Source organism: Somniosus microcephalus, unplaced genomic scaffold, assembly GCF_052327205.1.
Source record: "Somniosus microcephalus isolate GS21.2 unplaced genomic scaffold, FLI_Smic_1.0 unresolved_chr1, whole genome shotgun sequence".
Lineage (NCBI taxonomy): Eukaryota > Metazoa > Chordata > Chondrichthyes > Squaliformes > Somniosidae > Somniosus > Somniosus microcephalus.
In genome coordinates, this window is record NW_028225179.1 from 49,663,211 (window position 1) to 49,685,479 (window position 22,269).

General features: G+C 49.4%; 1 protein-coding gene across 2 annotated transcripts in view; it reads right to left on the minus strand.

Annotated features, from left to right (window-relative positions):
* Positions 1-22,269, minus strand: part of LOC147094930 (cardiotrophin-2-like) — a 58,643-nt gene that overhangs the window by 30,629 nt on the left and 5,745 nt on the right. The window contains exon 1 of one of the 2 annotated variants that reach the window (XM_085974555.1): positions 1,319-2,132. The exons of the other annotated variant lie outside the window; for it this stretch is intronic. The gene's annotated coding sequence lies outside the window, so the exon portion shown is untranslated. Of the gene's footprint in view, positions 1-1,318; positions 2,133-22,269 lie in introns of those variants that run through there. 2 annotated transcript variants of the gene reach the window in all.

A 22,269-nucleotide genomic window follows, 5' to 3' on the forward strand; every position in this document is an offset into this window, starting at 1 on the left:
CCTCGATTAGATTCCAGCCTGTAACTCACTCCCGGGTATCTGTTATTCTATATATAAACCCCACAAACTCCTCGATTAGATTCCAGCCTGTAACTCACTCCCGGGTATCTGTTGTTCTATATATAAACCCCACAAACTCCTCGATTAGATTCCAGCCTGTAACTCACTCCCGGGTATCTGTTATTCTATATATAAACCCCACAAACTCCTCGATTAGATTCCAGCCTGTAACTCACTCCCAGGTATCTGTTATTCTATATATAAACCCCACAAACCCCTCGATTAGATTCCAGCCTGTAACTCACTCCCGGGTATCTGTTATTCTATATATAAACCCCACAAACCCCTCGATTAGATTCCAGCCTGTAACTCACTCCCGGGTATCTGTTATTCTATATATAAACCCCAGAACCCCTCGATTAGATTCCAGCCTGTAACTCACTCCCGGGTATCTGTTATTCTATATATAAACCACCCGAACCCCTGGATTAGATTCCAGCCTGTAACTCACTCCCGGGTATCTGTTATTCTATATATAAACCCCCCGAACCCCTCGATTAGATTCCAGCCTGTAACTCACTCCCGGGTATCTGTTATTCTATATATAAACCCCCCGAACCCCTCGATTAGATTCCAGCCTGTAACTCGCTCCCGGGTATCTGTTATTCTATATATAAACCCCCCGAACCCCTCGATTAGATCCCAGCCTGTAACTCACTCCCGGGTATCTGTTATTGTACATATAAACCCCTCGAACTCCTCGATTAGATTCCAGCCTGTAACTCACTCCCGGGTATCTGTTATTCTATATATAAACCCCCCGAACACCTCGATTAGATTCCAGCCTGTAACTCACTCCCGGGTATCTGTTATTCTATATATAAACCACCCGAACACCTCGATTAGATCCCAGCCTGTAACTCACTCCTGGGTATCTGTTATTCTATATATAAACCACCCGAACACCTCGATTAGATTCCAGCCTGTAACTCACTCCCGGGTATCTGTTATTCTATATATAAACCACCCGAACACCTCGATTAGATTCCAGCCTGTAGCTGTTTTATTCACAAGTTAAACAGCAGACAACAGCTGTAGAGGTGACAGGGTCACCAGAGAGAGTTCAGAAAGAGAGGGGGATAAACTGGATGAGAGCAACTGGCAGAATGCACCCCAGGTACAAGGAGCAGGATAGAGAAAAGAGGAACAGGCGGAACGGTTAAGGGGGAGCGAGAGAGAGAGAGAGAGAGAGAGATTCAGCGAGTAGTTTGTGCCGTGGGTTAATTGAGCAAAGTGGAGAGGTACGCAGGGCACTCACTGCTGATGATTTCCAGGTTACTGCTCCGGTCTCCGATTTACAATGGCATGCTTCTGAACAGCTCTTCCTCCTTTAGAATCCCCCGAGGGCAGTCTGGAGTTTCCCTGCTCCTCCCTGCCCTCCCCCTCATTTCTCGAGACTTTGGAAGAATGAGAGGTGATATCATTGAAATATTCTTACTGGGCTTGACAGGGTAGATGCTGGGAGGACGTTTCCCCTGGCTGGGGAGTCCAGAACCAGGGGTCACAGACTCAGGATAAGGGGTCGGCCATTCAGGACTGAGATGAGGAGGAATTTCTTCACTCAGAGGGTGGTGAATCTTTGGAATTCTCTGCCCCAGAGGGAGGCTCAGTCATTAAGTATATTCAAGAGAGATTGATAGATTTTTGAATATTAAGGGAATCAAGGGATGTGAGGATAGTTCAGGAAAGTGGAGATGAGATAGAAGATCAGCCATGATCTTATTGAATGGCGGAGCAGGCTCGAGGGGCCGAATGGCCTACTCCTGCTCCTGTATCTTATGTTCTCATGTCCTCACAACCTCAGCTCCCTGCTGTCCTCCTCTCCCAGGTTCGGTATGGCTAGGAATGCTGCTCTGGGTAGATGGGCGAGGGAGGGCGATGGGCAGGTGAGGACATTCCGCGTGGGTTACCGGGACGCTGTCAGAAATCCACAGGTTAGGGAAGGCAGGGAGCTGGTGAGAGTCAGGCAGCGCCAGTCAGTGATCGCAGCAACAGACTCGTCGACTGGGAACAGTGCCATGGGCTGGAGCAGGGGCCACACAGGGGGAAACTCTTTCAGAGCTGCTCAGGGTTTAACCAATTACATTCCCCGAACGCTTCACTCAAAGATTAACCCATTAAACCTCCTTCGATGCCTTCACTCCCAGGGCAGGTACAGCACGGGTTAGATACAGAGTAAAGCTCCCTCTACACTGTCCCATCACACACTCCCAGGGCAGGTACAGCATGGGTTAGATACAGAGTAAAGCTCCCTCTACCCTGTCCCATCTAACACTCCCAGGGCAGGTACAGCACGGGTTAGATACAGAGTAAAGCTCCCTCTACACTGTCCCATCTAACACTCCCAGGGCAGGTACAGCACGGGTTAGATACAGAGTAAAGCTCCCTCTACACTGTCCCATCAAACACTCGCAGGGCAGGTACAGCACGGGTTAGATACAGAGTAAAGCTCCCTCTACACTGTCCCATTAAACACTCCCAGGGCAGTTACAGCACGGGTTAGATACAGAGTAACGCTCCCTCTACACTGTCCCATTAAACACTCCCAGGGCAGGTACAGCACGGGTTAGATACAGAGTAAAGCTCCCTCTACACTGTCCCATCAAACACTCCCAGGGCAGGTACAGCACGGGTTAGATACCGAGTAAAGCTCCCTCTACACTGTCCCATCAAACACTCCCAGGGCAGGTACAGCACGGGTTAGATACAGAGTAAAGCTCCCTCTGCACTGTCCCATCAAACACTCCCACAGCATGTACAACACGGGTTAGATACAGAGTAAAGCTCCCTCTACACTGTCCCATCAAGCACTCCCAGGGCAGGTACAGCACGGGTTAGATACAGAGTAAAGCTCCCTCTATACTGTCCCATCAAACACTCCCAGGGCAGGTACAGCACGGGGTTAGATACAGAGTAAAGCTCCTTCTGCACTGTCCCATCAAACACTCCCAGGACAGGTACAGCATGGGTTAGATACAGAGTAAAGCTCCCTCGACACTGTCCCATCAAACATTCTCAGGGCAGGTACAGCACGGGTTAGATACAGAGTAAAGCTCCCTCTACACTGTCCCAGCAAACACTCCCAGGGCAGGTACAGCACACGTTAGATACAGAGTAAATCTCCCTCTACACTGTCCAATCAAACACTCCCAGGGCAGGTACAGCATGGGTTAGATACAGAGGAAAGCTCCCTCTACACTGTCCCATCAAAAACTCCCAGGGCAGGTACAGCACAGGTTAGATACAGAGTAAAGCTCCCTCAACACTGTCCCATCAAACACTCCCAGGGCAGGTACAGCACGGGGTTAGATACAGAGTAAAGCTCCCTCTGCACTGTCCCATCAAACACTCCCAGGACAGGTACAGCACGGGTTAGATACAGAGTAAAGCTCCCTCGACACTGTCCCATCAAACATTCTCAGGGCAGGTACAGCACGGGTTAGATACAGAGTAAAGCTGCCTCTACACTGTCCCAGCAAACACTCCCAGGGCAGGTACAGCACACGTTAGATACAGAGTAAATCTCCCTCTACACTGTCCAATCAAACACTCCCAGGGCAGGTACAGCATGGGTTAGATACAGAGGAAAGCTCCCTCTACACTGTCCCATCAAAAACTCCCAGGGCAGGTACAGCACAGGTTAGATACAGAGTAAAGCTCCCTCTACACTGTCCCATTAAACACTCGCAGGGCAGGTACTATTAGATCCGTGTGTTAATGGAGACACGGAATGCAGGAGTTGGTTTGACAAGTCTTTACTGAATGGAGACAACCTGGAAACTGAAACTACAGAAGCCTGCTAGGGCCTTTTATACAGGGGTGGTCACTGCCGGTACTGCAGTCTGAGACCAGTTATTCCGTTAAAGGGACATACACAACAATTCCTCCCCTTTTAGATAAACAGTACATAACATTCATTTAACAACTAAATAATAACTAATTACAATTACGGTTGCTAGATACATTGGTTGAAGTTAAGCAATTATAAGTTCAGTCTTTGAGGAGGCTTCCTGATTCTGTCTGGATAACACCTCTTTGGGATATCAGGTTCTTCTGGCAAGGTTGAGTCGGGATCAATGTCATTGTTTGGTTCGTCTGCTTCCAATATCACCGATTCTGCGGTAGATGCAATTGGTACTTCGGTTTCATCGCCAGGTGTATCGGATCGTGGTGTGGAGTTGACGTTTTCCAGTGGCTCTAGAATCTGGTCAGCATGGCGTCTTACAATGCTCTCTCCAACGTCCACGGTATACATTAGAGGTCCTTGCCGTGTACAGATCGTTACTGGCTGCCATTTCTCTGTGCGGTAGTCCCGGGCCAAAACTGGTTGACCTATCTTAAAACTCCTGGTCGGCCTTTCATTCATATTCTGAAACTGCCTGTTCTCCACATCTCTTCTGACGTTTGGCTTAACCAAATCCAAGCGGCATCGTAGTCTTCGATTGAAGAACATCATGGCTGGAGTTTGGTTGGCAACCACATGTGTCGCATTCCGGTAGGCAAACAAGGAGTTATCCACCTTGTGTTGTCGGGGTATATCTTCATTACACATTGCCTTGATAGCCTTCTTGAATGTTTGAACAAACCTCTCGGCCAATCCATTAGTGGCTGGATGATATGGGGCGGATGTGTAATGCTTAACACCATTGTTCTTTAAGAACCTCCGGAACTCTTCAGACACAAACTGTGGTCCATTGTCAGAGCAAATCTGTTCAGGCAGCCCATTCCTGGCGAATATGGTTCGTAAGACTGTGATAGTTTTTTCTGTGGTGGTTGAGGACATTTTTATTACCTCTGGCAACTTTGAATGTGCATCCACCGCAATTAAAAACATCGAGTCCATAAAGGGACCAGCAAAATCAACGTGCACCCTTTGCCATGGAGATGAGGGCCACTCCCATGGATGTAGAGGGGCTTGTGGTGGGGCGTTTTGGACCTTCTGGCATCCTGTGCAGCTCTTGGTCATCTCTTCGATTTCTCTATCGATTCCCGGCCACCACACAAACGCTCTGGCTAAGTTCTTCATTTTTACCCCTCCCAGATGACCCTCATGAAGCTCATTGAGCACTCTATCCTTCAATTTGGGTGGAATTACTACTCTGGATCCACACATCAAGGTTCCTCTGCACACTGACAGCTGTTCTCTTCTCGGCAAGAATGCTGGCAGCCGTGGTTCGCCATGTGCTGGCCATCCCTTCACCGTTAAATCATAGACCCAGGAGAGTGTCGGGTCATTTCGTGTTTCCTTTTCTATGTTTGCATTCGTCACAGGGAGACATTCGACTATAGTCGAGTGGAATAACTCCACTGGATCCACTGCCAGTTCTTCTTCCACCGTCGGCAATGGTAGGCGCGACAATCCATCAGCATTCCCATGCTGTTTAGTTCCTTTGCACTCGATGTCATATTGGTGTGCCCCTAGGAAAAGGGACCACCTCTGTAGCCGTTGTGCCGTCATTATTGGTACGCCCTTCTGAGGGTTGAAAATGGAGACGAGAGGTTGATGATCAGTTAGTAGAGTAAATTTCTGACCGTGCAGGTAGTGATTGAACTTCTTCACCCCCCACACCAGGCTGAGGGCCTCTCTGTCAATCTGGGCGTAGTTACGCTCGGCTGAAGTTAACGAGCGTGACGCAAAAGCTATCGGCCTCTCTGAACCATCAAGGAATTTATGTGACAGTACCGCCCCAATGCCGTAGGGAGACGCATCACACGCTGTTGTGTCCGTGTGTTAATGGAGACACGGAATGCAGGAGTTGGTTTAACAGGTCTTTACTGAACAAAGTCTGGAGGTGAACTAAAAGATACAAGACACCATACAGGCTTATATAGCCCGAGTGGCCACTACCGGCATTACAGTACACAGGGGCTCTTAAAGGCACATACACCACAATTCCTCCCCTTTTAGACAACCAGTACATAACATTTTAAGTAATCATTAATTAACATGTTTACAAGAACAATAATCTACACATTTGCTGCAGTTAATCAATTATAAGTCAGTCTCTCTGGAGGCTTCCTGACTCGGTCCGGATAACGCCTCGGTGGTGTAGTAGTTTTTGGTGGTGTAGTAGGTTCTTTTGGCAAGGTCGATTCGGCTTGAATGCCAGTGTCGGGTTCATCTGGTTCCAGTATCACTGGATCGGAGGTAGATACTATGGGTATCTCTGCTTCATCATTAGGCGTATGGAGTTGTGGTGTAGGTTGTCCCTTTTCGGATGACTCTATGATCTGGTCAGCATGGCGCCTTATTATGCTTTCTCCAATGTCCACGGTATACATCAGCGGTCCTAGTCGTGTGCAAATAGTTCCAGGCTGACATTTCTCGGTACGGTAGTCCCGGGCCAAAACTTGTTGACCTATCTGGAAGGTTCTAGTTGGCCTTTCATTCATGCCTTGAAATTGCCGGTTCTCCACGTCCCTTCTGATGTTTGGCTTGATCAAATCCAGCCGGCATCTTAGGCTTCTATTGAAAAACATCATGGCGGGAGTTTGGTTTGTAACCACATGTGTTGCATTCCTGTATGCAAACAAGAAGTTATCTACTTTATGCTGTAGATTTATGTCTTCATTACCCATGGCCTTTATGGCCTTCTTGAAGGTCTGGACAAACCTTTCAGCCAATCGATTGGTGGCGGAATGGTATGGGGCGGACGTGTAGTGCTTAACCCCATTGTTTTTTAAGAACTTCCTGAATTCTTCGGACACAAATTACGGTCCATTATCAGAACAGATCTGTTCAGGCAGCCCATTCCTGGCAAATATGGTCCTTAATACTGTGATGGTTTTTTCCGTGGTGGTGGAGGACATCTTTATTACCTCCGGCCACTTGGAGTGTGCATCAACCGCGATTAAGAACATTGAGTCCATAAATGGACCAGCAAAGTCGATGTGTACCCTTTGCCATGGAGATGAAGGCCACTCCCATGGATGTAGAGGGGCTTGTGGTGGGGCGTTTTGGAACTTCTGGCATCCTAGACAGCTCTTGGTCATTTCTTCGATGTCTCCATCGATACCTGGCCACCACACAAACGCTCTGGCTAGGTTCTTCATTTTCACTCCACCCAGATGCCCCTCGTGAAGCTCCTTTAGCACTTTATCCTGGAGTTTGGGTGGAATCACCACTCTGGATCCACACATCAAGGTTCCTCGGCACACTGACAGCTGTTCTCTTCTTTGCGAGAATGCTGGCAACAGTGGTTCTCCATGGGCTGGCCATCCCTTCACCGTTAAATCGTAGACTCGTGAGAGAGTCGGGTCATTTCTCGTTTCCTTTTCAATGGTAGAATTTGTTACTGGTAGACATTCCACTATGGTTGAGTGGAACATCTCCACTGGGTCCACTGTAGGTGCCTCTTCTACCGTTGGCAACGGTAGGCGCGGTAAACCGTCAGCATTCCCATGCTGTTTTGATCCTTTGTATTCTATGTCATATTGGTGTGCCCCTAGGAAAAGGGACCACCTCTGTAGCCTTTGCGCTGTCATAATGGGAACGCCCTTTTTAGGGTTGAATTGGAGACGAGGGGTTGATGGTCAGTCAACAAGGTAAACTTTTGTCCGTGTAGGTAATGGTTGAATTTCTTCACTCCCCATACCAGGCTGAGTGCTTCCCTGTCGATCTGGGCATAGTTACGCTCAGCTGAGTTCAATGAGCGTGACGCAAAAGCTATTGGCCGCTCCGAGCCATCAGGGAATCTATGCGATAATACTGCTCCTACGACGTAAGGGGATGCATTTTTAAACAAGGGGTGAATGTGGTAAACCACTGTTATACTTGTCTGTGTCTGTATGTGTATTCCAATAGGTACAGGTCTGGACATGCCTCGGCTGACTCCTCCCACTATTCCAGGTATATAAGTGACTACCTCCCAGTCCCTTAGTATTCTGGATGGGTCGACCACTCGAGACAAGACCTTCATTCTTTAGTTAATAAAAGCCTGATTGTTACTCGCTTAACCTCAGTCTTTTGAGTAATTGATGGCGCATCAATTTTATTAACTAAATTTTTTATAATGGAGAAGATCCTCACACCAGCATGCCTGGACCTGGACAGTCGGGAAGCGGACGCTTCCACCAAGTTTGCTCACTGGCTCACCTGCTTTGAGACATTCCTGACTGCCTCCACTGCGGTCGAAACGGATGCGGACAAACTGTCTGTCCTGATCTCCAAGGTGAACCACCGAGTGTACTCAGTCATCCGGGATGCGACCTCGTACACAGCCGCCCTCCAGCTCCTCAAGACCCAGTACACGCGCCCTGTGAACGAAGTATACGCTAGGCACCTTCTGGGGAGTCGCAAGCAACAACCTGGGGAATCGACTGAGGAATACCTCCAAGCACTGTCCGTGCTTGGCCGGGCCTGTGGGTGTAAGGCGGTAACGCCCACTAAGTACACGGAGGAACTGATCCAGGATGCCTTCGTAGCGGGCCACAGGTCCAACTACACCCGACAGCGACTGCTGGAGCAGAGTGACCTCACCCTCGACAAAGCCTCCGAAATCGCAATAACGCTGGACGCAGCCTTCCGGGGCATGGATGCTTACTCCTCTGCACCGTGGACGCCGCTGGGAACGACAACCTGGGACACGGTAGGACAGCCCCATAGCACTGTGCCACCCCAGCCACAGCCCAACAACGGCCCAACTACTGCAGCAGTGTCCCAAAGCCAGACAGCACGGTGGCATAGTGGTTAGCACTGTTGCCTCACAGCGCCAGGGACCCGGGTTCGAATCCGGCCTCGGGCGACTGTCTGTGTGGAGTTTGCACATTCTCCCCGTGTTTGCGTGGGTTTCCTCCGGGTGCTCCGGTTTCCTCCCACAGTCCAAAGATGTGCGGGTTAGGTTGATTGGCTATGATAAATTGACCCTTAGTGTTAGGGGGATTAAATACGTGGGGTTACGGGGATAGGGTGGGATATGTGTTGGTGTAGGGGTTACGGGGATCGGGTGGGATATGTGTCGGTGCAGGCTCGATGGGCCGAAATGGCCTCTATCTGCACTGTGGGGTTTCTGTGATTTCTGTGATTTCTGTGAGCAGTATCCCAAGGCCAGAAATGCTACTTCTGTGGCCAGGCCAAACACCCCAGAGCGCGCTGCCCGGCGAAGAATGCGACCTGCTCGGGCTGCGGAAAAAAGGGACACTACGCCAGCGTCTGCAAGGCCAAAGCCACCCCGAACGCCAGCAGCGCCGCGTGTGGGCCGTGTGAGCCGCCATCTTGGGCCTCCCCAGCCATGTGCGAACCACCGCTGCAGCAGCCATCTTGGACGACTCCAGCCACATGGGAATCATGGACGCCGCCATCTTGGACACCAGCCAGGACGCAGCAGACCACCAACCCCCCCCCATCTGATACCCGCAGCGACACACCGACCCCTATGCTGGCCTCTGTGACGCTGGACCAAACGAGACCGCACCAGCTAGCCCGGTCCAAAATGGACGTTAAGGTAAACGGCCATGCAATAAACTGCCTTTTTGACTCCGGGAGCACAGAGAGCTTCATCCACCCCGACACGGTGTGGCGTTGCTCTCTCCCAGTCCTGCCTGCGCACCAGCGGATTTCTATGGCCTCCGAGTCCCAGTCAGCGGACATTGGCGGCTACTGCGTGGTGACACTAGTAGTAGACGGGACTGTGTTCAATAATTTTAAACTCCTGGTCCTGCCCGACCTCTGCGCTGCCGTTCTACTGGGGTTGGATTTCCAGTGCCACCTCAAAAGCGTTACGATGGCGTACGGTGGCCCCCTCCCCCCACTCACAGTCCACAGCCAGCAGCCCCCAAATTGCCCGCCGCGCACCAGATGCAACCTCTCCACACTCAGAGTCCCACCCCCCTCACTGTTTGCTAACCTCACCCCCGACTGTAAGCCCATCGCCACAAAGAGCAGGCGATACAGTGCCGGGGACAGGGTTTTCATCAAAACCGAAGTGGAACGGCTCCTGAAGGAGGGGATTATTGAGGGCAGCTCCAGCCCCTGGCGAACCCAGGTTGTGGTCGTTAAGACCGGCGAGAAACAACGCCTGGTCATCGGCTACAGCCAAACAATAAACCGCTACACCCTGTTGGACGCCTACCCACTCCCCCGCATAGCCGACATGGTCAACCAGATCGCGCAGTACCGCGTCTTTTCGACCATTGACCTGAAATCAGCGTACCACCAGCTCCCCATCAGCCCTGAAGACCACCAGTATACTGCTTTTGAGGCAAACGGCCGCCTCTATCACTTCCTTAGGGTTCCCTTCGGCGTTACCAATGGGGTCTCCGTCTTCCAAAGGGAGATGGACCGGATGGCCGATCAAAACGAGCTGCAGGCCACTTTCCCTTACCTAGATAATGTGACCATCTGCGGCCGTGACTTGCAGGACCATGACGCAAACCTCGAGAAATTCCTCCGCACCGCCCAACTCCTGAACCTGACATATAACAAGGAGAAGTGCATATTCCGCACAGACCGCCTCGCCATCCTTGGCTGTGTTGTGGAACACGGGGTCATCGGTCCCGACCCGGACCAGATGCGCCCCCTTATGGAACTCCCACTGCCCCACTGACTAAAAGCTCTGAAGAGGTGCCTAGGGTTTTTTTCCTACTACGCTCAGTGGGTCCCCTACTATGCAGACAAAGCCCGTCCGCTGATCAAGTCCACCTCTTTTCCCGTGACGGCAGAGGCCCGCTTAGCCTTCCACCGTATCAAGGAAGACATTGCCAAAGCCACCATGCACGCAGTGGACGAATCCATCCCCTTCCAGGTGGAAAGCGATGCGTCCGACTTCGCTCTGGCCGCCACCCTTAATCAGGCGGGGAGACCTGTGGCATTCTTCTCACGAACCCTCCAGGGCCCGGAGACCAGACACTCCGCGGTCGAGAAGGAGGCCCAGGCTATCGTGGAGGCTGTGTGTCATTGGAGGCACTACCTGGCTGGAAAACGATTTACCCTGCTCACTGACCAGCGTTCAGTTGCTTTTATGTTCAACAACAAGCAGAGGGGCAAAATCAAAAATGACAAGATCTTGAGGTGGAGAATCGAACTTTCCACCTACAATTACGAGATCTTGTACCGGCCCGGGAAGCTCAATGAACCCCCAGATGCCCTATCACGTGGCACCTGCACCAGCGTGCAGATCGATAGGCTGAGGGCCCTCCACAATGACCTCTGCCACCCGGGGGTCACCAGGTTCTTCCACTTCATCAAGGCCCGCAACCTGCCTTACTCCATCGAGGAGGTCAGGACCATGACCAAGAACTGCCAAGTCTGCGCTGAGTGCAAACCGCACTTTTATAGACCAGACAGGGCCCACCTGATAAAAGCCACTCGCCCTTTCGAACGCCTGAGCGTCGATTTCAAAGGGCCTCTCCCCTCCTCCGACCGCAATGTGTACTTCCTCAACATCATTGACGAGTACTCCCGGTTCCCGTTCGCTATCCCCTGCCTGGACATGACCAGTGCCACGGTCATTAAATCTCTGAACAGCCTCTTCACCCTGTTCGGTTTCCCCAGCTATATCCATAGCGACCGGGGCTCATCGTTTATGAGCGACGAACTCCGTCAGTACCTGCTAACTAGGGGTATTGCCACAAGCAGGACCACCAGTTACAACCCCCGGGGGAACGGACAGGTGGAAAGAGAGAATGCAACAGTTTGGAAGGCCGCCATACTAGCCTTAAAGTCTAGGGGCCTTCCGACCTCCCGCTGGCAGGAGGTGCTCCCCGATGCGCTCCACTCGATTCGGTCACTGCTCTGCACTGCCACCAATGCCACCCCTCATGAGAAAATGTTTGTCTTCCCAAGGAAGTCCACATCGGGGACATCGTTACCGCCATGGCTGACGTCCCCAGGGCCGGTACTCCTGAGAAGACACGTGAGGGCCAATAAAATGGACCCCCTGGTCGAGAGGGTCGACCTCCTCCACGCCAACCCCAGTACGCTTACATTGCGTACCCGGACGGGCGGGAGGACACAGTCTCCATACGAGACCTCGCACCCTCGGGGACCGCTGTAACCCACTACCAATTACCACCCCCCCCACGACCCGATATCCAACCCCAGCAGCCGGCTCGCCTTGGACCGTCACCCACGAGGACTACACTCCAGGGCCCCAGCCTACACGGGACACGGCGCCGGAAGCTCCACCACCCCTGCCGTCGCCACGTCGATCACAGCGGCAGACAAGACCTCCGGAGAGACTCCAATACACGAACTTTTAAATACATTTTACCCCACCGGACTCATTTTTAAACAAGGGGTGAATGTGGTAAACCACTGTTATACTTGTCTGTGTCTGTATGTGTATTCCAATAGGTACAGGTCTGGACATGCCTCGGCTGACTCCTCCCACTATTCCAGGTATATAAGTGACTACCTCTCCGTCCCTTAGTATTCTGGACGGGTCGACCACTCGAGACAAGACCTTCATTCTTTAGTTAATAAAAGCCTGATTGTTACTCGCTCAACCTCAGTCTTTTGAGTAATTGATGGCGCATCAATGACCGCTTCAATTTTTTCAGGTGACTTATGCAACCCTTCCTCGTTAATTATGTGGCCACAATATGATATTTGTTTCTGGAAAAATTCGCACCTGGGGCGATTTGCTCGTAGGCCCCGTTCTCTCAGCCCAGTGAGCACCTGCTCCAAATTGGCAAGGTGCTCGTTGTCATTTTCTCCTGTTACAAGGATGTCGTTTAGGTAGCATTGAGTCCCCGGAATCCCTTGGATGACTTGCTCCATAGCTCTTTGCCAGATAGCTGAAGCTGATGCTACTCCGAAAACCAATCGATTGTACTGGTACAGGCCTTTGTGTGTGTTTATCGTGAGATACTTTTTAGAGGCCTCTTCAACCTCCATCTGTAGATATGCCTGTGCCAAGTCAATTTTGGTGAAACGTTTCCCTCCGGATAGTGAGGCGAAAATATCTTCTATCCTCGGAAGAGGATAGTGTACCATGTGAAGAACCGGGTTTACAGTCACCTTGAAGTCCCCACAGATGCAAATTTTTCTCTGTTCTTCAGATTTATCATTATTCAACGTTTTCTTCATGACCGGGACGATGGGTGTTGCCCACTCGCTCCAATCTATCTTGGATAACACGCCTGCCTTTTCCAAATTCTCCAGCTCTGCCTCGACTGCTGGACGAATTGCGTTCGGCACCGGCCTTGCCTTAAAAAACTTGGGAATTGCCGCATCTTCCACTTTTATTGAGGCGGTGATGCCTTTCAAGGTTCCTAGTTCCTGTTGAAACACTTCTTTGGCGTTGGCCAAGATGTCTTTTAATCGTTCAGGTATGACGTCATCATCTTTTTTTTTCTTACTGGTCACCGTCAGTGCCTGAATGGAGTGCCAGTCTAAACGTATCTTCCTGATCCATTCACGTCCCAACAGCGGTGGGCCACCATCTTGCAGAACGTATAAATACAACTTCTGTATTTCCTTGCTGTTGTATACAACAGGCACCCTTATTTTCCCTCTGGGGTATACTTTCTGCCCCGTATATGTTTTCAAGATAATGGATGTGTCTTTCAAAGGTATATGCAGAAATAGCCGCTCGTAATCCCGTCGACTTATGACGGTTAGAGCTGATCCTGTATCTAGCTCCATTTTAACTGGGGATCCCGCTATCGTGAGGGTAACCCAACTGGTCTGGTAATCTTCTTTGGCAATTACATTATGTAATTTGAGACAGCTTAGTCTCTTGTTTCCGGAGTCGCTATCACTCTTCTGGTCTTTGGAGCTACTGTCCGTCATCATTTGTACCTTTCTGTACTTTTCCTTATTGATTTTTTTTCTGTCAGTGGATTTTTTGTTTCCAGATCGGCATACACGTGCAATGTGTCCCATCTTTCTGCATTGCCTGCATGCTTTGTCCTTGAACCAGCAGTCCCTCTGGTCATGGGTGAATCTGCTGCAGCGATAACATCTCACGAAACCCTGTGTCATTTCATGGGTGCCGAAGTCCTGTGGCTTTTGCTGTATCTCTGCAGCTCCTCTTGCTGCTGCTTCGTATGATACAGCCACACTGAAAGCCTTGTCCAGTATCAAATCTTTCTCAGAAAGTAGCCTTTTCTGTGTTCCTTCACTTAGGAGACCTCAGACGAATTTGTCTCTAAGAGAACCTGCCAGTCCTGCCCCGAATTGGCAGTGCTTTGACAGCTTCCTTAATTCGGTGGGGTAATCAGCGTTACTTTCATTCTTGTGCTGATTCCTCCTGAAGAATTTGAATCGTTCCGCTATCAGCAGCGGTGTTGGGTTTACGTGCTCCTGTAGGGTATCAACAATCTCCTTAAAATTCTTGTCCATCGGTTTGGCTGGAGTGATTAAGTTTCGTAACAGCCCGTATGTCCTTGCGCCCATTAGATTTAGAAGTACCGATGCCTTTTTATCATCCTCTATTTCATTTGCTGTGCAATATACCTCCACTCTTTCCACATATGTGGTCCAATCCTCTATATCGCTATCGAAAGCAGTAATATTGCCAGTCTTAGGCATCCTGAAAAAGAAATGGCGCCTCCCGCGCTTTCCTTTCTTCCCTGCCGAGAAAAAATGGCACCTCCCGCGCTTTCCCACCGCTGCCACTGCTGACAACGCTGTTCTCCGCGGTTTTTATTTACACAGGTATTTTTAATAGTTGGAGACTCGTTCCCGCCGGACTCTCTGGGACTTTTCCCTCCCTCTGCTTGGTCCGAATGCCGACCTGCTTTGCAGCGCCGGCCGCCTCCCGAGTGCTCCACCCTCCGTCTCTGTTTGCCTCCACCTTCGCTGCTCGGCCCCGCTGCAGAGACAGCCGATCGAGCCCCAGCCCGCCGCCCAGGAAGGATTATTGCAGTACCTGCCAACAGCCCGGCTAGCTGGTGAAACCACAGTTTTTTTCTCGTTTTTTTTTCTTTTTTTTTCTTCTAGCTTCGTCTGAGGAATTGATCTCCTTGAGGTGCTGCCGAATTGCAGGTAAGTCCATTTCCAATTCGTCGCCACTGTTGTGTCCGTGTGTTAATGGAGACACGGAATGCAGGAGTTGGTTTAACAGGTGTTTACTGAACAAAGTCTGGAGGTGAACTAAAAGATACAAGACACTATACAGGCTTATATAGCCCGAGTGGCCACTACCGGCATTACAGTACACAGGGGCTCTTAAAGGCACATACACCACACACGCCAGTCTTATCGGTAGTGATGGGTTGTAGTGAGCCAATACTTCTCTTGAAGTGATTCGGTCCTTAGTCTTCTGAAAGGCCCGCTTACATTCATCGCTCCATTTCCATGCTACTCCCATTCGTAGTAGGGCGTTCAGTGGATGCAAAATTGTGGACAAATTCGGCAAAAACTTATGGTAGTAATTCACCAATCCGAGGAATAACCTCAGTTGCAACACATTTTCAGGCGCTGGAGCCTTAATTACCGCTTCAATTTTGTCAGGGGACTTATGCAACCCCTCTTCATCAATCACGTGGCCACAATATGATATCTGTTTCTTAAAAAACTCGCACTTGGGGCGATTGGCTCGTAGCCCATGTTCACGTAGTCTAGTGAGCACCTGCTCTAGGTTGGCAAGGTGTTCACTGTCATCTTCACCTGTCACCAGGATGTCGTCCAAGTAACACTGAGTCCCCGGAATCCCTTGCAGGGCTTGTTCTATCGCTCTTTGCCATATCGCCGGAGCTGATGCTACTCTGAATACCAGTCGATTATACTGGTAAAGACCTTTGTGAGTGTTTATCGTGAGATACTTCCTAGAGGATTCTTCAACCTCCATCTGCAAATATGCTTGTGCTAGGTCAATTTTTGTAAAACGCTTCCCTCCAGATAGTGAGGCGAAGATATCTTCTATCCTTGGAGGAGGATATTGTACTGTGTGAAGGACTGGGTTCACCGTCACCTTGAAGTCCCCACAGATGCGAACCTTCCTTGGCTCCTCAGACTTATTGTTTAATGTTTTCTTCATGACAGGAATGACGGGTGTTGCCCACTCGCTCCAGTCTACCTTAGATAACACGCCTGCATTCTCCAGATTCTCCAGCTCTGCCTCGACGGCTGGGCAAATTTCATATGGTACCGGTCTTGCTTTGAAAAACTTGGGAATTGCATTCTCCTCTATTTTTATCGAGGCGGTTACACCTTTAAGAGTGCCCAGTCCTTGTTGAAATACCTCTTTGGCGTCAGCTAAGATTGTTGACAGTCGTCCAGGAGTGACGTCGTCATCCTTTTTACCAGCCACCGTCAGTGCCTGAATGGAGTGCCAGTCTAAACTTATCTTTCTGATCCATTCACGTCCCAATAACGGTGGTCCACCATCTTGCAGAATGTAAAGATACAATTTCCATATTTTCTTGCCATTGTATTCGACAGGCACCCTTATTTTTCCTCTGGGGTATACTTTTTGCCCCGTATACGTCCTCAAGACAATGGATGTCTCTCTCAAGGGTATGTGTGAGAATAGCCGCTCGTAGTCTCGTCGATTCATGACGGTTAGCGCTGATCCTGTATCCAATTCCATTTTGACTTGGGACCCTGCTATCGTGAGGGTGACCCAAATGGTTCGGTGATCCTCTTTTGCGATTACGTTGTGAAGTTTGAGACAGCTTAGTCTCTTGTTCCCGGATTCACTATCGCTCATCTGGTCTTCGGAACTACTGTCCGTCATCTTTTGTACTTTCCTGTACGGTTCCTTAGTAGCCTTTTTGTTGTCGTTGGTCTTCTTCCCAGACCTGCAAACTCATGCAATGTGTCCCATCTTTCCGCATTGCCTGCATATTTTGTCCTTGGACCAGCAGTCCTTCTGGTCATGGTTTGTTCTGCCGCAGCGATAACATTTTGCAAATCCCCGTGTCATTTCGTGGGTGCCGTATTCCTGTGGTTTTTGTTGTATTACCGCAGCTCCCCTGGCTGCTGCTTCATACGATACTGCCATGCTGAAAGCCTTATCGAGTGTCAGCTCTTTCTCTGAGAGTAACCTCTTCTGGGTTCCTTCACTCAGGAGTCCACAGACAAATTTGTCCCGCAAGGTATCTGCCAGTCCTGCTCCGAACTGGCAGTGCTTTGATAGCTTGCGTAGTTCCGTAAGGTAATCAGCATTGCTCTCATTTTTATGCTGATTTCTCCTGTGGAATTTAAATCTTTCTGCTATCAGCAGCGGTGTAGGATTTAGGTGTTTCTGTAGGATAGCAACAATTTCGTTAAAACTCTTCGCCTTCGGTTTGGCTGGAGTAATCAGGTCCTGCAATAGGCCGTACGTTCTTGCGCCCATTAAATTTAGCAATACCGATGCCTTTTTCTCATCGGCTATTTCGTTTGCCTCGCAATATACCTCGACTCTTTCCACATACGTGGTCCAGTCTTCTATTGCATTATCGAAGGCAGTGATATCGCCAGTCTTTGGCATCTTAAAAATCTAAAATGGCACTTCCCGTGCTTTTCCTTCGTCCCCGATGGATCAAAATGGCGCCTCCCGCGCTTTTCCTTCGTCCCCGATGGATCAAAATGGTGCCTCCCGTGCTTTTCCTTCTTCCCCGCCGAGTTAAGATGGCGCCTCCCGCGCTTTCCCACCGCTGCCGCTGCTGCCAACGCTGTTCTCCGCGGTATTTTTATTTTTCTATCGCGCTTCAATGTTTGCTCTGTTAATTGAAGAACCGTTCCCGTCGTGGAGCGGACCCTCTGGGACACTTCCCTCCCTCTTCTTAGGTCCGAACGCTGCCCGGCTGCGAAGCACCGGCCGCGCCCTGTGTGCTCCACCCTCTCTCTCTCTCACTTTGCTTCCCGACTCGCTGCCCGGCCCCGTTGCAGAGCCACCCGATCGAGCTCTAGCCCGCCGCAGCCCAGGAAGGATCAGTGCACTACCTGCCACCAGCCCGATTAGCTGGGAAACCACAGACTGGAGAACCAAGCCTGGCTCTTGACAGTCTCCCCTGCAAGTTTTCAATCCGATGATTTGGAGGGCGGTTGCCCACGGTCGATGCCCGTTTCTCGAGTTTCTTTGGATTATGTTTTTCTTTCTTTCTTCTGGCTTCGACCTTCAATAACGTCGTCTGAGGTGCTGCCGAGTTGCAGGTAAGTTCGTTTCTTACTCGTCGCCAGTATTAGATCCGTGTGTTAATGGAGACACGGAATGCAGGAGTTGGTTTAACAAGTCTTTACTGAATGGAGACAAACAGGAAACTGAAACTACAGAAGCCTGCTAGGGCCTTTTATACAGGGGTGGTCACTGCCGGTACTGCAGTCTGAGACCAGTTATTCCGTTAAAGGGACATACACAACAGGTACAGCACAGGTTAGATAGAGAGTAAAGCTCCCTCTACAATGTCCCGAAAAACACACCCAGTACTGGTACAGCACGGCTTAGGTACAGAGTAAAGCTCCCTCAACACTGCCCCGTCAAACTCTCCCCAGTGCAGGTAAAGTACGGGATCGATACAGAGCAAAGCTCCCTCTACATTGACCCATCAAACAATCCCAGAGCAGGTAAAGCACGGGGTAGATACAGAGTAAAGCTCCCTGTACACTGTCCCATCAAACACTCCCAGGGCAGGCACATAGAAACATAGAAGATAGAAGCAGCAGTAGGACATTCGGCCCCTCGAGCCTGCTCCGCCATTCAATGAGATCATGGCTGATCATCCAAATTCAGTACCCTGTCCGTGCTTTCTCCCCATATCCCTTGATCCCTTTCGCCTTAAGAAATATATCTAACTCCTTCTTGAATATATTTAATGAATTGGCCTCAACTGCCTTCTGTGGTAGAGAATTCCACAGGTTCACCACTCTCTGGGTGAAGAAATTCCTCCTCATCGCTGTCCTAAATGGCTTACCCCTTATCTTTAGCTTGTGACCCCTGGTTCTGGACTCCCCCGTCATCGGGAACATCCTTCCTGCATCTAGTCTGTCCAGTCCTGTTAGAATTTTATAAGTTTCAATGAGATCCCCTCTCATTCTTCTAAACTCCAGCGAGTATAAGCCCAATCGACCCAATCTCTCCTCATACGTCATTCCTGTCATCCCAGGTATCAGTCTGGTGAATCTTCGCTGCACTCCCTCCATGGCAAGAACATTCTTCCTCAGATAAGGCGACCAAAACTGCAAACAATACTCAAGATGTGATCTCACCAAGGCCCCGTACAACTGCAGCAAGACATCCTTGTTCCTGTACTCGAACCCTCTCGCTACGAAGGCCAATATACCATTTGCCGCCTTAACCGCCTGCTGCACCTGCATGCTTACCTTCAGCAACTGGTGCACAAGGACACCCAGGTCTTGTTGCACTTCTCCTTCTCCCAATCTATTGCCATTCAGATAATAATCTGCCTTCCTGTTTTTGCCACCAAAGTGGATAACCTCGCATTTATCCACATTATACTGCATCTGCCATGTTTCTGCCCAATCACCCAACCTGTCCAAATCATATTGGAGTTTCTCGGCATCCTCCTCACAGCACACACGCCCACCCAGCTTTGTGTCGTCTGCAAACTTGGAGATATTACATCTAGTTCCCTCGTCTAGATCATTCATATATATTGTGAATAGCTGGGGTCCTAGGACCGATCCCTGCGGTACCCCACTAGTCACTGCCTGCCACTCGGAAAAAGAGCCCTTTATTCCAACTCTTTGCTTCCTGTCTGCCAACCAGTTCTCTATCCAAGTCAGTACCCTGCCCCCAAAGCCATGTGCCTTAACTTTACACGCTAATCTCTTATGCGGGACCTTATCGAAAGCCTTCTGAAAGTCCAAATACACCACATCCACTGGTTGTCCCTTAGCTATTCTACCAGTTACATCCACAAAAAATTCCAGTAGATTAGTCAAGCACAATTTACCTTTTGTAATTCCATGTTGACTTTGTCCGATCCTGTCACTGTTTTCCAAGTGCTCTGCTATTACATCTTTTATAATGGACTCTAGCATTTTCCCCACTACCAATGTCAGGCTTACCGGTCTATAATTCCCCGTTTTCTCTCTACCACCTTTTTTGAATAGTGGGGTAATATTAGCTACCCTCCAATCCATGGGAACTGTTCCAGAGTCTATCAAATTTTGGAAGATGACCAGCAATGCATCTACTATTTCTAGGGCCACTTCCTTAAGTACACTAGGATGTAGATTATCAGGCCACTGGGGATTTATTGGCCTTCAAATCCGTCAATTTTCCTAACACCATTTCCCTACAAATACTGATTTCTTTCAGTTCCCCCCTCTCATTAGACCCTATGTTCCCTGACATCTCTGGGAGGTTATTTGTGTCCTCCTTTGTGAAGACAGAACCAATGTATGTATTTAATTGGTCAGCCATTTCTTTGTTTCCCATTATAAATTCCCCTGATTCTGACTGCAAGGAACCTACGTTTGACTTCACCAATCTTTTTCTCTTCACATATCTATAAAAGCTTTTACAGTCAGTTATTATGTTCCCTGATAGCTTACTCTCATACTTTATTTTCCCTCTCTTAATTAATCCCTTTGTCCTCCTTTGTTGAATCCTAAACGGCTCCCAATCCTCAGGATTATTGCTTTTTCTGGCCAATTTATATGTCCTCTCCTTGGATCTTATGCTATCCCTAATTTCCCTTTATAGCCACGGTTGATTCACCTTTTATGTTTTATTTTTATGCCAAACAGGGATGACCAAATTCTGTAGTTCATCCATGTGATCTTTGAATGTTTGTCATTGCCTATCCACCGTCAACCCTTTGAGTAACATTCCCCAATCAATCCTACCCAACTCGTGCCTCATACCATCGTAGTTCCCTTTATTTAAATTCAGGACCCTAGTCTCTGAGTCAACTACTTCACGCTCCATCTTAATGAAGTATTCTATCATATTATGATCGCTCTGACCCAAGGGGCCTTGCACAACAAGATTGCTAATTAATCCTTTCTCATTACGTAATACCCAGTCTAAGATGGCCTGATCTCTAGTGGGTTCCTCGACATATTGGTTCGGGAAACCATCCTGTATACACTCCAGGAATTCCTCCTCCACAGTATTGTTACTAATTTGGTTAGCCCAAACTATATGTAGATTAAAGTCACCCATGATAACTGCTGTGCCCTTATTGCGTGCATCTCTAATTTCCCGTTTAATGCCATCCCCAACCTCTGCATTACTGTTTGGGGGTCTATATACCACTCCCACTAATGCTTTCTGCCCCTTGGTATTTCTCAGTTCTACCCATACAGATTCCACATCATCAGAGCTAATATCCTTCCTTTAAATTGTGTTAATCCCCTCTTTAACCAGCAATGCTACCCCACCTCCTTTTCCTTTTTGCCTATCTTTCCTGAATATTGAATACCCCTGGATGTTGAGTTCCCAGCCTTGGTCACCCTGGAGCCATGTTTCCGTAATCCCAATCATATCATATCCATTTACCTCTATTTGCGCAGTTAATTCATCCACCTTATTACGAATGCTCCTCGCATTAAGATACAAGGCCTTCAGGCTTGTTTTTTTAACACTCTTACACTTTTTAGAATTATTATTTACTGTGGCCATGTTTGATTTAAAACCTTGATTTCTCTGACTGCCACGTTTTTTTTCTCCTTCCTGTCTCTTGCTTGTACCCTTGTTTCCCTTTCCTCTGTCTCCCTGCTCAGGTTCCCAACCCCCTGCCATTTTAGGCTAACCCTCCCCCAGAGCACTAGCAAACACACCCCCTAGGACATCGGTTCCGGTCCTGCCCAGGTGCAGACCATCCGGTTTGTACTGGTCCCACCTCCACCAGAACCGGTTCCAATGGCAGGTACAGCAAGGGGTAATATACAGAGTAAAGCGCCCTCGACACTGTCCCATCAAACACTCCCAGGGCAGGTACAGCTCGGGTTAGATACAGGGTAAAGCTCCCTCTACACTGTCCCATCAAACACTCCCAGGGCAGGTACAGCACGGATTAGATACAGAGTAAAGCCCCCTCTACACTGTCCCATCAAACACTCCCAGGGCAGGTACAACTCGGGTTAGATACAGGGTAAAGCTCCCTCTACACTGTCCCATCAAACACTCCCAGGGCAGGTACAGCACGGGTTAGATACAGAGTAAAGCTCCCTCGACACTGTCCCATCAAACACTCCCAGGGCAGGTACAGCACGGGTTAGATACAGAGTAAAGCTCCCTCTACAATGTCCCATCAAACACTCCCAGGGCAGGCAGAGCACGGGTTAGAGTTATACAGCACAGAAAGAGGCCCTTTGGCCCATCGCGTCCGCGCCGGCCATCAGGCCCCCTCTAATCTAATCCCATTTTC